Below are 15,545 nucleotides of genomic sequence, written 5' to 3'. Positions count from 1 at the left end.
TGAAGAAGAGGAAGATGTAGGCCGAGGGAAACCTGGTTGAGGACAATGAAAAGAGAAGCGGGAGAGGAGTGTTGTTGGGACCTGAAAGAGATGGCAAGAGACAAACATTGGTGGAGAGAGTTCATCGAGGACCTACTCATCCCGTGGGATGCCACAGGAAGTGATTAATTGATTGATTGGTATATAATTTTTAACTGATATTTAAAAAAAAATTTAATAGTGGTTTTTAGTTTTTCTTTTTAATGTATACTATATCTTTTTTACATTTTTAAGTGATTTCCTTTTAGTGGCCAGAATCAAGATCCAAATAAGATGGAGTAGTAGAAGAAGGGAAGGACGGGAAGAAGGAGTATTTGCAAGGAGAGTGGAAAGGTTACAAGTGGATGAGAAAAAGGCAGAGTAATAGAAGAAGGGAAGGACAGGAAGGAGTATTTGCAAGGAGAGTGGAAAGGTTACAAGAGGATGAGAAAAAGGCAGAGTATAAGAGAGAAGTGGAGGAACGATTAGGCAAATATGAATTGGAGCAGATGGGGGACGTAGAAGGTGTGTGCAGGATATTCACAGAAGAAATATGTGCAGCATGTGATGTGGTGTGTGGGATGAAGAGACGACGGAGGGGGGTGCAAGGAACAGCGTGGTGGAATTAAGAGGTGAGACAGGCTGTGGTACAAAAGAAGAAAGCATACAATGAATGGATGAGAAATAGGGGCGTGGAAGAAGTTGAGAGGCGGAAGAGAGAGTTATAAGTAGAAAGAAAGAGAGAGGTAAAAAGATTAATAAGAGAGAGTATGACGAGAGTGGATGAGGAATTTGGAAGGAATTTGAGTGTAAAGTGGAGGGACTGTAAGAAAATGTTCTGGAAAGAGGTGAAGAGAGTAAGACAAGGTGGAAGTGAAGTTAGCAGGGGAGTGAAAGATAAAAATGGTAGATTACTAGTGGAGAAGGGAGAAAAAGTGAGCAGATTGAGAGAACACTTTAAGGAATTGTTGAACATAGAGGATGGAAGTGATGCGAGTATAATTGGCTGGGGAATGGCTGGGAGAAGGAGGGAGGTGAGAAGACAGGAAGAAATCAGTAGGACAGAAGTTGTGGAAGCAATGAAGAAAATTAAATTGGGGAAAACCCCAGGAACTGATAGAGTGTGGTGAAATGTTGAAACATGGGGGAGAGATAGTAGTAGAATGGATGTAGAAGATGTGCAGATTGGCCTGGGAGGAAGGTAGAGTTCCTGAGGATTGGAAGTCAGGTATAATTATTCCCATGTACAAAGGAAAGAGGGAAAAAGAAGTGTATGGTAATCATAGGGGCATTTGTCATCTTAGTATAATAGGAAAAGTGTATGATAGGGTACGTATTGACAGAGTTAGGGAAATAACAGAGAAATTAGTTGGAGAAGAACAGGGAGGCTTTAGGAAGGGAAGAGGTTGTGTAGATCAGATATTCATTCTTAGATCTTTACTGGAAAAGTTTCTAGAGAAGGGAAATAAGTTGTATGCGGCTTTCATGGATTTGGAGAAAGCATATGACAGGGTGGATAGACAAGGATTGTGGAAAGTATTAAGAATATATGGAGTAGATGGGAAGTTGTTGAATGCTGTGAAGAGTATGTATGATGGTGCTAAGGCTGCAGTGCGTGTGGATGGTGAACTGAGTGAATTTTTCTCTTTGAACGTTGGGTTGAAAGAGGGATGTGTCATGTCTCCATGGTTGTTCAATCTGTACATGAATGTGGTAATAAAAGAGGTACAAGGTAGGGTAGTGGATGTTGGAGCGGCCCTGGTGAGAGAGCGTAGTGTTTGGAAACTCCCTGTACTGTTGTTTGCAGATGATACTGTGTTGTTGAGTGAAGACGAAGGGGAGCTGCAAGGCTTGGTGGATGAGTTTGGGAGAGTGTGTAAGAAACGGAATCTAAAGGTGAATGTAGGGAACAGTAAAGTGATGGTCTTTGAGAGAGGTGAAGTCAGTGAATGTACAGCGAGGTTGGATGGCGAGGAATTGGAAAATGTGAGTACGTTTAAGTACTTGGGTAGTGTGATGAGGATGAAGGTTTGGAGGGTGAAGTGCTTGAAAGGGTACAGCAGGGAAGAAAGGTTGCTGGTTCCTTGAAAGCAGTGATAAGAAACAGGGAAGTGAGCATGGAAGTGAAAAAGTTACTGTATGACAGTATTGTGATACCAACTCTAACGTATGGAAGTGAAGCTTGAATGTTGTTGGAAGGGCACAAGTCAAGAGTGAGAGCAGTGGAAATGAGTTATTAAAGAGGAGCCTGTGGAGTCACATGGAGAGACAGGCTGACAAATGAGTATATAAAGGAGCGTTGTGGTGTGGATGTAGATGTGATAGGAAGCGTTAGGAGGAAGACACTGAGGTGGTTTGGCCATGTGGAGAGGATGGAGAGTGAAAGACTGACGAAGAGAGTGTATGTGAGTGAGGTGGAGGGGGGGAAGAGGGAGGGGGAGGCCGAGGACGAGATGGAGGGAGGTATATGAGAGAGGGGGGTGTGAGTTGGAAGCAGGGCAGTGGAATGGCGGGGGACAGGGCGAAGTGGAGGCGATTTGTTTGTGGTCACCCAGAACGGGATTGAGACGTCTGGCAATAGATAGATAGAATATTTGTAATAAAAATATCACAATGAAGAAATTTGTAAATCCTGGTAGTTTTAACTGCATCAGTGCATTCCTCACTCTTTATGTATTAGATACATTTCTTGATTTTTACCATATGAATATATATTTGCATTTTTGAAGACGGATATATATATATATATATATATATATATATATATATATATATATATATATATATATATATATATATATATATATATATATTAAATATTGTGTATAATTTGTCATAATAGGTTGTAACTCTGTGATATAGCTGCTTAAGATTAACTGGGTAGATTTAATGAATACACTGTAATTATGTACTATATTATATAATTAGTTGGAGAAGAAGAGGGAGGTTTTAGGAATGGAAGAGGTTGTGTAGATCAGATATTCATTCTTAGATCTTTACTGGAAAAGTTACTAGAGAAGGGGAAGGAGTTGTCTGCAGCCTTCATGGATTTGGAGAAGGCATATGACAGGGTGGATAGACAAGGATTTTGGAAAGTATTAGGAATATATTGAATAGATGGGAAGTTGTTGAATGCCGTGAAGAGTATGTATGAGGGTGCTAAGGCTGCAGTGAGTTTGACTAGTGAACTGAGTAAATTTTTCTATATGAAGGTTGGCCTGAAACAAAGATGTGTCATGTCTCCCTGGTTGTTCAATGTATACATGGATGGGGTAATAAAGGAGGTACAAGGTAGGGCAGTGGATGTTGGAGGGGCCCAAGTGAGAGAGGGCAGTGTTTGGAAACTCTCTGTACTGTTGTTTGCAGATGACACTCTGCTGTTAAGTGAAGACGAAGGGGAGCTGCAAGGCTTGGTGGATGAGTTTGGGAGAGTGTGTAAGAAACGGAATCTAAAGGTGAATGTAAGGAAGAGTAAAATGATGGTCTTCGAGAGAAATGGAGTCAGTGAATGTACAGTGAGATTGGATGACGAGGAAATGGACAATGTGAGTGCGTTTAAGTACTTGGATAGTATGATGAGTAAGGATGGAAGTTTAGAGGGTGAAATGCTTGAAAGGGTACAGCAGGGAAGAAAGGTTTCTGGTTCCTTGAAAGCAGTTATAAGAAACAGAGAAGTGAACATGGAAGTGAAAAAGTTACTACATGACAGTATTGTGATACCAACTCTTAACATATGAAAGTGAAGTTTGGACCTTGTTGGAGGGGCAGAAGTCAAGAGTGAGATCAATGGAAATGAGTTATTTGAGAGGAGCATCTGGAGCCACATGGAGAGACAGACTGACATATGAAGAAGTGAAGGAGTGTTGTGGTGTGGATGTGGATGTGATTGGAATCGCTAGGAGAAAAACAATAAGCTGGTCTGGGCATGTGGAGAGGATGAAGAGTGAGAGACTGACGAGGAGAATGTATGGAAGGTAGAGGGGGGGGAGAGGGAGGGGAAGGCCGAGGATGAGAAGGAAGGATGGAGTGGAGAAGTATATGAGAGAGGGGTGTGTGAGCTGGGAGCAGGGCAGTGAAATGGCGGGGGACAGAGCGACATGGAGGCGATTTGTTTGTGGCCACCCCTTATTGGATTAAGGCGTCTGGCAATAGAGAGATTTTGTAATTTTATATTACGAAATAAAGCAGATTGATTGATTGATTGACTACCACAACATTATATTTATCATTACTGCTACTACTACTACTACTACTACTGCTATAACTACTATTACTGCTACTACTACAAGAACTACTACTACTACTACAATTACTAATACTACTGTTACTACTACTACTGCTACTCATTTATTATTATTATTATTATTATCATTATTATTATTATTATTATTATTATATTATTATTATTATTATTATTATTATTATTATTATCATCATCATCATCATCATCATCTGCAATATCATTATCTCATTATTAATATGGTCATCATCATAATAATTATCACTCAGATACCACTACCATAGAGATGAAAACTGTCCTAATCATCATCATTTCATCAACAACAAATACAAAACATTCCCTATTCTCTAATGACGAAACACAATTAAGCATGTTTAATCCGGCGACTACAAGAATACCCTATTCACCCTGGGAGTGGCTTCTTATCGTCTGTGATTTAATGATTCCACCCTTTATCTCTCTCTCTCTCTCTCTCTCTCTCTCTCTCTCTCTCTCTCTCTCTCTCTCTCTCTCTCTCTCTCTCTCTCTCTCTCTCTCTCTCTCTCTCTCTCTCTCTATATATATATATATATATATATACAATCATCAGCCGTTTGAGTATCCACTGCAGGATCGGCCTATCCCGACCGAAGTGGGGACGATACAGCCAATGTATCTCTACCAATTGGCTTAGGCTGTTTATTAGAGATTGTATGTAGAGTGAGAAGTGCTTGTAAGTGTAATTGTAGTGTTGGAGTGGCTTTGGATGTGTGTGTAGTCTGTGAACCAAGTGTAATCGGCCCGCGCAGGCCGACTGGGTGCAAACATACTTTATAGTATGCGACACTGGTTCAACCACAGCAACCCTTGTGTCCGCCAATGCAGTACGTGGCCGGGTGAACACTCCCAAAGCTTATTATTCTGGCGGGGTGCGAACCCTGGTTCACCCGTGTACGACCATGCACACTCTACCACTGTACCACAGAGGCTCTCTCTCTCTCTATATATATATATATATATATATATATATATATATATATATATATATATATATATATATATATATAGAGATATATATATATATATATATATATATATATATATATATATATCAGATAAGGCAATGGAACTTTTTTCGTTAGGAAAAAACAATAATAAGATTGAATGACACGAATAGAACAAAGTAGATGTTGTAGAAAATTTGCTTCATGTTTTGGTTTTAATTTGATTTTGTGTTTATTTTATTGCAGAATAACTCCCTTTCACTCTTAGGTCATCTTTCGTTAGAGGAACTTCAAGTCTATAATGTGTTTTTTTCTTGTTACCACTTCATTATAATATATCTGGGCAATTATCAGTCGAGCAGGGCAGTACTCCCAAGGTGGATGGAAAGCTGATGACAGGGAGAGCTGGAGCTCCCGTTTCATCAGCCCTCGGGACTAGTTTCTGACCATCCCCCTTTGCTGAACTTTTTCAGTGCTTCAGGAACACAGATAGTAGGCCAGCATGCTCTCCAGTACAAGTTACTCTAACTATCAACACCAAACTTCGTGCATAGGACGCAATACACTTACTTTTCAAAATTAGAAATACAATCAGGCCTTGGAGTCCCCCATAAATGCCCCCACCATCCTCCCCTGTCCCAGTGACGACTCAGCGAGAAACCTGGAACCACTATCTGACTCACTTCTTCATTTCTGCAACATTCGTGACCTATTTTCTAAATTTCACTCTATTGAGCACCACCTCTCCTCCTCTAAACCTCACCTGCTCATCCTTACCGAGACTCAGCTGTCTGCGGCAACCGATAGCAAACCCTTTTCTGTATCCTCCTTTCTCTATACTCATTTCAAAGCCAAAAGTGTTTGTTGTGTATTTGTATGCAACGACTTATCTTGCTTTCGTGTTCCTCAACTTGATTCTTCTGAATTCTCTACTCTCTGGCCTCGGCTTTCATGTCATTCTCTGACTAAATACATCTGCACTGTTTACTTATCCCCTAATTCTATTGACTATGAAAAATTCTTCGACTATCTTAGGAACACATTCTATCCATTTCTCCTTTCTCAGAATTTTCCATTCTAGGAGATTTCAATGTTCACCACCACCTTTGGCTCGCCTCTCCTTTTGCTGATCCACCTGGTGAACAAGCCTTCATCTTTCCTATCCTTAATGACCTAGAGCAGCTTGTACAGCACCCTACCCGTATCCCTGACTGCCTTGCAGAGAGCTCCAACATACTTGACCTCTTCCTTACAACTAATCCTTCTGCTTACACTGTCAATCATTCTTCTCCACTGGGCTCCTCCGATCATAACGTTATTACCTTAACCTGTCCTATCGCTCCGGTATGGCCTGTGGACCCTCCAAAGAAACGTCTACTGTGGCAATTTGGAGCTGCAGATTGGGAGGCCCTCGGGCCTTACTTCTTTGATTTTCCCTGGAATGATTATTGCTTCCATGGCCGAGAGCCATCTGGGTGTGCCTTGCGCATTGCAGAGGTTATTCTCTCGGGCAGGGAAGGATACATTCCATTCTCATATCCTTTGATTAATGCAAGAAAACCATGATTTAATCACCCTTATTCTAATGCTGTCTGCAAGAAGGAGAGGGCCTATAAATGGTACCAGAGCCATCCCACCCCTGAATCACATCGTTTTTTATGTTTCTGCCTGGAATCGTGCTAAGTCTATTCTTCGCTCTGCTAAAAATAATTTCATCAATTCCAAATGCTCTCAGCTCTCCAATTCGAATTCTTCCCGCTCCTTCTGGCACCCTGCCAAAAAAACTTTCTAACAACTTTACCTCTTCATCCTTCCCTCTTCTTTCCTACTGTGATGGCTCTGTAGCTATTTCTACTACTGATAAAGTAGAGCACTTTGCTCAGACTCTCCTCCAATTCCACTTTAGATGATTCCATTGTTGTTCCTCCATCACTTCCCTCCTCTAACTTCCTCGTGCTTGACATTAAAATCTCTTCAGATGATGTATTTTCTGTCATCACTGGCATCAGTAGTAACAAGGCATATGGGCCTGATGGAGTCCCACCCGTTGTTCTCAAGAACTGTGCTTCTGTGCTAACACCCTGCCCAGGTAAACTCTTTCGCTTCTGTCTGTCAACTAGCACCTTTCCCTTTTGCTGGAAGTTTGCTCTCATTCAACCAGTCCCAAAGAAGGGCGACCACTCCCAGCCCTCTAACTATCGTCCAATTGTGTTAATATCCAGTGTCTCAAAAGTTTTTGAGTCTATTCTTATCAGAAAAATTTTAAAGCATGTTTCCTATCACAATCTTCTTTCTGATCGTCAGTATGGGTTACGTCAGGGACGCTCCACTGGCGGTCTTCTCACCTACCTTTCAGGCTCCTGGTCATCCACCTTTCGAGACTTTGGCGAAAGCTTTGCTATTGCACTTGACATCTCAAAGGCTTTCGATCGAGTCTGGCATAAATCTTTAATTTCCAAACTGCCCTTTTACGGTTTCTATCCCTTTCTCTGTGCTTTCATCTCTAGCTTCCTTTCTGGTCGTTCTATAGCCACTGTTGTAGACGACCATCGTTCTTCTAGATCTATCAACAGTGGTGTTCCTCAGGGCTCTGTCCTATCACCAACTCTCTTCCTATTATTTATCAATGACCTTCTAAGCTGTACATCTAACCCTATCCACTCATATGCTGATGATTCCACTCTTCACCTTTCCATTCGGTTCCCACAACGTCCATCTCAGCACTTCAACAAACAAAGGATGAGGCTATGGCACGCCTAATGTCTGATTTGGCTTGTATCTCTGACTGGGGTAAAAAATAATCTTGTTGTTTTTAATGCATCAAAGACTTGGTTTTTACACCTATCAACCCATCAAAATCTTCCACATATGTACCCACTAAAGTTTAATAATATCCAGCTCAATCCTGCGTCATCCTTGAACATGATTGGGATTTCATTCACTCCGGACTTATCTTCGAAAGGTCATATTGCATCTCTTGAAAAATCAGCTTCCAAGAGATTAGGTGTGCTAAACCGACTCCGTGCCTTCTTTACCCCTGCACAGTTGTTGACTTTATACACGGGTTTTATTCGCCCGTGTTTAGGGTACAACTCTCATGTGTGGGGAGGCTCCCCACATATAGCTCTTCTCAATAGGGTGGAGTCAAAGGCTATTCGTCTCATCAATTCTCCTCCTCTTACTGGCTCCCTTCATCCTCTGTCTCTTCGCCGCACTGTTGCCTCTTTATCTCTTTTCTGTCATTACTTCAATGGTCATTGCTCCTCTGGACTGTCTACTTGCATCCCTCCACCGTTACCACTAGTGCGTATCACCCGTGTAGCAACAAACTCTCATCCCTTTTCTGTCCAACTCTCTAATGCAAGGTTAACCGTTACTCCCAGTTCTTCATTTATGGAACAGCCCAACTTTGGAACTGTCTCCCTCTGTCTGCATTTCCTACTTCCTGTGATCTCCAGTCTTTCAAACGCAGTGTGTCCAAGCGAGCGGATCTTGAATTTGTCTCTCTTTTATTTATTTATTTTTTCTTGGAAGGAACTGTTTTGCGAGCTCAGGCTTTAGTTCGTTCTTGCTCGCATAAAAAAAATATAGATGTATTGTTATTTGTTCTTTTATTAACTCCTGTGTTCTCTTATTACGGTACTATGTTTTACCATTTTATCATTGATTTCTGTATTTATCTCTTGAGTATTTACTTATAATTGATCAGTATCGTTTTAAGATAATTTGTGTGGAAAATTTAACTCCTATATTCCCATATCATTTCTAGTCCCTGTATTACAATTTCATTCATATATTACCAGCTGGTACGTACATGATACCAGGTTCAGTTTATAAGGATCAAATGCTGGGACGGGGATAATTTCAATATGTGCAACGTACAGTACATTCAGTCTAAAAGCTATAATTACTTGTACTGTATGATACAAAATTATCCATTTGAGGGATTGATACATACATAGATGGACAGGTGGGTAAGTAGATAGATAGGTAGGTAGATAGGAAGAGAGGGGAGATGGAAGGATAGAAAGAGGGAGGAGAAATAGAATGAAAGAGGGATAGAGTCGGAGAGAACGGGGAAGGAGGAATGTTAATGGGTACTTGGGCATAAGAGAGAGAGAGAAAGAAAGAGAGAGGGAGGAAGAAAAGATACAGGGAGAAAGAGTGAGGGAAAGAGGGGGAATGGACAGAGAAAGTAAATGAATGGACAGAGAAAGTAAATGAGAAGAAAAAGCTAGTGGTAGAATGGAGAAAGTGAAGATCGAAGGAGAAAGGAAAGAGAGGGAATGAGAGGGGTACAAGGGAAAGGTATATGCAATCAGTGTGAAAACTAACCAGCCTCTCGTGTATAATACAAAAATGTGCCAATGAGAAGAAGGGAAGCGAGGAGAGGGTGGGAGGAGGACATAATCAAAAAGGAAAGAGGAAAACGAAGAGGAAAGGGAAAGAGATAAACTTAAAGGGCCGAAAGAGGAAGACAAGAGACTAGAATGGGCAGAACTACAAAAGAGAGGGGATGGGTGAAAGAGAACAGAAAGGGAATTTGTTGGGGGAAGGAGAAAGGAAATAAAAAAACGACGTGAGTTAGAGAAAAGGCAAACAGTAAAGTGGGCGAGAAATATAGAAGACCAGGGGGGAACGAGAGATGGACAGAAAAAGAGGGGAGAAAAAGAGAACTGGATGGAAGGAAAACGAAATGGAGAGGAGAGACTATGGACAGGAAGGGGAAAGAGGGAAGGAGAAAGATTGGGAAGAAAGAGAGAATGTGAGAAAGGGGAGAGGCAAGAGAGAAGGGGGCCATAGCCGAGGGTAAAATGAAGGGAGAGAGAAAGAGAGCGGGGAGGGATTGGAAGGGAAGGCTGGGAGAGGTAAAAGAAAGTAGCAAAAAAGAAATGTGGAAGATGAAGAGAGTGGAGCAGGGAGACGAAAGTATGAGAGGAAAAGAATGGTTAAAAGGGGAAAACGAGAATGAGAAATATATACAGTGTATGTGCGTACAGATAGATAGATAGATAAATAGTTATACATAAATATAAGTAGATAGATAGACAGATAGGTAGATATACATATGGATATAAATATGTAGACAGAAAAAATAGACAGATAGTTCGATAGATAGATAGACAGATAGCTAGATAGTTCGGTAGATATACATAAATATAAGTAGCTAGACAGATAGCTAGATAGGTAGATACAGATATATATAGGTATATAGATAGACTATATCTATATCTATCTATCTATATATATATATATATATATATATATATATATATATATATATATATATATATATATATATATATATATATATATATATATATATATATATATATATATATATATATATATATGTATGATATATATATATATATATATATATATATATATATATATATATATATATATATTTATGTGTCCGACTCTGGGCATAGGCTTTGCAGCCTGCTTCCAAGGCCCAGTAGTCCTCATACATACCATACACCTCTACATGTAACCACCTCGGCGTTAACATCCACCGTCCATATTGAATACATGCTAGGGCTGTCTCATACGGGACTGGTGAAGTGATATTAGCGGGGGTATTTTTACGACATGTCGGTGGGTCTTCTGGTAGATCAGTAAAGTCTGCTTTTTATGAAATTCAAATCCTTAAACTGTTCCCTGTCCCAGCGGAGATTTGAACCTGGGTCCGGTAGGACTGGAGGCCACCTCTCTACCGATGTGAACATCAAGAAACTTTTCATGGAGGGGGAGGACAAGGGTTCTTTGAATATTCTGGTGGTCTGGCTTATTAGTTTTCCCTTCAAGGAATCGTTTCTTGGCTGTATTGTGGCACTGAGTTAGTATACTTTGTGGATATGTTATCTTCTTTCCAATGCTCTGAATCATTTTTAGTTCATCATCTAAAATTTCTCATCTGAAATTCTATATGCTCTTAAGTACATGGATATGAACACAGATCTTTTTACATTAATTTGATGGTTTGAATAATAATGCACATATGACAATATTTGTAGGTTTTCTGTATACTTAAGTCTTCAAAACATTTTGGTCCCTGATAACTTTTACATCCAAAAATGGCAGTTCATTATAAATTTCCATCTCATGAGTAAACTTAATCGATGGAACTGACGAATTTAATTTCAGAGAAAATTCATCAATGGGAAGGCTGTTAAGCCAAAAGCACAGGATATCATCAACGTACTGGAGCCAAACTGTTTTGCTCCTTTACGGAGGTCAGTAAATGTTTCTCAAAGTATTCCATGTAAATCTGATTTTCCCTGGAATGCTTATTGCTTCCATGGTCGGGAGCCATCTGAGTGTGCCTTGCGTGTTACAGAGGTTTTTCTCTTGGGCATGAAAACATACATTTCTTTCTCATATCCTATTACTAATGCAAGAAAGCCTAGGTATTAATCACGCTTGTTCTAATGTCCGCAACAAGGAGAGGGACTATAAAAGGTACTGGAGCCAACCCACCCTTGAATCACATTTTTATGTTTTTGCCTGGAATAATGCTAAGTCTGTTCTTCACTCTGCTATAAGTAATTTCATCCATACCAAATGCTCTCAACCCTCCAACTCGAATTCTTCCCGCTCCTTCTGGCACATTGCCAAAATCCTTTCTAACAACTTTACCTCATCATCTTTCCCTCCTCTTTTCTACTCTGATGGTTTTGTAGCTATTTCTTCTACTAATAAAGCAGATCTCTTCACTCAGACTTTCTCCTCCAGTTCTACCTTAGACGATTCTGGTGCTATTCCTCCATCACTTACCCTCTCTGACTTCCTCATGGCTGACATTAAAATTTCTTCAGCTGATGTATTTTCTGCCATCACAGGCCTCAATACTAACAAGGCATATGGGCCTAATGGGGTCCCTCCTGTTTTCCTCAAGAACTGTGTTTCTGTGCATACACCCTGCCTAGGCAACCTCTTTCATCAGTTATTCAACTTATACCTTTCCTTCTTGATGGAAGTTTGCTCTCATTCAGCCAGTCCCAAAGAAGGGTGATCATTCCCAACCCTCCAATTATCGTCCAATTGCTTTAACATCCTGTATCTCAAAAGTTTTCGAATCACTTCTTAATAGAAATATTTTAAAGCATCTTTCCTATCACAACCTTCTTTCTGATCGTCAGTATGGATTCCGTTAGGGAGGCTCCACTGGCGATCTTCTCACCTACCTTTCAGACTCCTGGTCATCCTCCTTTCGGGACTTTGGCGAAAGCTTTGCCATTACACTTGATGCCTCAAAGGCTTTTGATCGAGTCTGGCATAAATCTTTAATTTCCAAACTGCCCTCTTTATGGTTTCTATCCTTCTAATTGCACCATCATCTCTAGCTTCCTTTCTGGTCGTTCTACAGCCGCTGTTGTGGACGGCCATCATTCTTCTCCTAGGTCTAACAACAGTGGTGTTCCTCAGGGCTCTTTCCTATCACCAACTCTCTTCCTTTTATTCATCAATGACCTTCTAAGCTGTACATCTAACTCTATCCATTCGTACGTTGATAACTCCACCCTTCACCTTTCCATTCGGTTCCTGCAACGTCCATCTCAGCAGTTACTTCAACAAACAAGGGATGAGGCTATGGCACGCCTAATGTCTGACTTGGCTCGTATCTCTGACTGGGGTAAAAATAATGTTGTTTTTAATGCATCAAAGACTCAGTTCTTACACCTATTAACTCGACATAATCTTCCACAGGCGTACCCACTAATATTTAATAATATTCAGCTTAATCCTGCATCATCCTTGAACATACTTGGGGGTTTCATTCACTCGGGACTTATTTTGGAAAGATCATATTACATCTCTTGTAAAATCTGCTTCCAAGAGATTGGGTGTGCTAAGCCGACTCCGTTTCTTCTTTACCCCTGCACAATTGTCGACTCTATGCACGGGTTTTATCTGCCCCTGTGTAGAGTACAACTTTTATGTGTGAGGAGGTTCCCCACATACAGCTCTTCTCAATAGGGTGGAGTCAAAGGCTTTTCGTCTCATTAACTCTCCTCCTCCTACTGGCTTCCTTCAACCTCTGTCTCTTCGCCGCACTGTTGCATCTTTATCTCTTTTCTATCGCTACTTCAATGGTCAATGCTCCTCTGAACTCTCTGCTTGCATTCCTCCATCTCTACGACGGGTCCGTAGCACCCGTCTAGCAGCAACCTCTCATCCCTTTTCTGTCCAATTCTCTAATGCAGGAGTTAACCGTTACTCCCGGTCCTTCATTTATGCAACAGGTCAGCTCTGGAACTGTCTCCCTCTGTCTGTATTTACCACTTCTTATTATCTCCAGTCTTTGAAACGCAGTGTGTCCAGACATCTCAAAATGAATGGATCTTGAATTTGGCTCTCTCTAGTATTTTGTTCTTCTCTTAAAAGGAACACTTTTTGCGGGCTCGTGGCCTTTGGTTCCTTCTTCCTAGCATTAAATAAAAAAACTATTTGCCAGAACTGGGGAGAGGGTATTATCCATGGCCATACCAAATTTTTGTGTGTAAAATTTGCTTTCAAAGGTAAAGGATGAGTTGACAATGCACAATTTAATCAGCTTGATAATGTTTCCTGTGTGGGACACCTAACATTAATCCTCTAGGTCTTAAGTTAAGCCGCAGTATTAATCCCTCCCCCCCATTCTGTCAGGTGCATCCCTACGGAAGAAAAAAGAAAGGTACCTATTGTTCTATGCATCGGCCATTTTTAGATTCAGGTCATCCTTTGCTGTGTGCCACGCCCTATTGCAGATGTCCATAAGTTACGCCGCACGTAAAAATTCAGGCCATCCTTTGTTCTGTGTGCCACGCCCTGCTGCAGATGTGCATAAAAGACCTCTACCCTTTACGTTTCTGTCTCACTGTATCTGAAGATGTAATATACGAAAGTACTGTACTCACTGTCGCTCGTTTCTTTTCTCCTATGGTTATTTTGCATATATATATATATATATATATATATATATATATATATATGTATTTATATCTATCTATCTATATATATATATATATATATATATATATATATATATATATATATATATAAGAGAAGGGGTGTGTTTTGTGTGGAGAGAGAGAGAGAGAGAGGAGGGTGGAGGGGAGTCCGGCGTGGTTGTTGTTTCGCAAAATAAGTTGTAATCCATTTTTTTTTTTTTTATTGACCAAAAGAATCTGGTATTGTCACGAGCACTCTGCGCAATCACTAAGACATAAATAAAAAGCCAGACCACATTTAAATGTATATTTTTATAACATACTTACATAACCAAAAACACAAATACACATATGGCGACTGAACATTTACACACAAATGAATTTACAAGACTACGAACACAATTACTATGCTCAGACGAACACATACTGTATAAACAGACAAAAGCACACAAAGAAATGCACGTATACAAATGGACAAATACATAAAAACAGACAAAAATACACTCACAACAATATATAAGTACAAAGGCATGGTACAGTAATACCGATGAGTTTTTAGGAAGAACAAGGAAGACTTGTAATCCTTTCTGTGAGAGGGATCTTTCCTAAACTGAACTGAACCTCCCGTAGTATGTGTGTGTGTGTGTGTGTGTGTGTGTGTGTGACATACAAGACATTCCAAGATGACAGAAACCACGCGGAATATATCATACCCAAACATTTAATGTTTGTGGGCATAATTTATCTTTCTGGATAATTTATGACTGGGACAGGAATCGAAACTCAGTGTTCATTCTGAAATACGTCTTACCCGGATAAAGTTGACCAGAATATTAACTTACTTTTACTCTCGGTACGACCATATGATTTAATTCAAAGTATGATAGAGCATTAGAAGTGAAAGGGTTGAATAGGTACTGTAAGCATCTAACTCCTCCAGTACGGCATTCGCTCCATAATTGTATAAAACCTTCTAGTTTTATCACTGACATAATATAATATACGAGATCGTAGTGGTGAACCCCTTCAAAAAGAGGACCAACTGCTAATTTTAATCTTGTTAAGAGGATATCACTCACCTCAAGGCTGGGATTATGTATATGCTTCACGTCCACATTTAGAGGGAGGGGCCCCTCCTAAGTTCAATATCATTGTTTTACGTGGCAAATTGAACTAAACTTAGACGTCATCATATTTAAAGGGTTAATAAACAGTAACGAAAAAATAAACTTTACTTTCAGTGTCAAAGATTAGAAATGATATTTAGCATTCTCGTAAGCATACGAGGCTCCAGAGTACAGTACCTCTTCCTTTTCAGATAATTTCTGGATTTGGTAGTCTAACATTCTAGTCTCTGTCACTAATGTA

The sequence above is a fragment of the Coenobita brevimanus genome, chromosome 53, assembly GCF_032717465.1.
Source record: "Coenobita brevimanus isolate Jiangsu-jjx chromosome 53, ASM3271746v2, whole genome shotgun sequence".
Taxonomy (NCBI): domain Eukaryota; kingdom Metazoa; phylum Arthropoda; class Malacostraca; order Decapoda; family Coenobitidae; genus Coenobita; species Coenobita brevimanus.
This window is presented reverse-complemented; position numbering follows the sequence as displayed.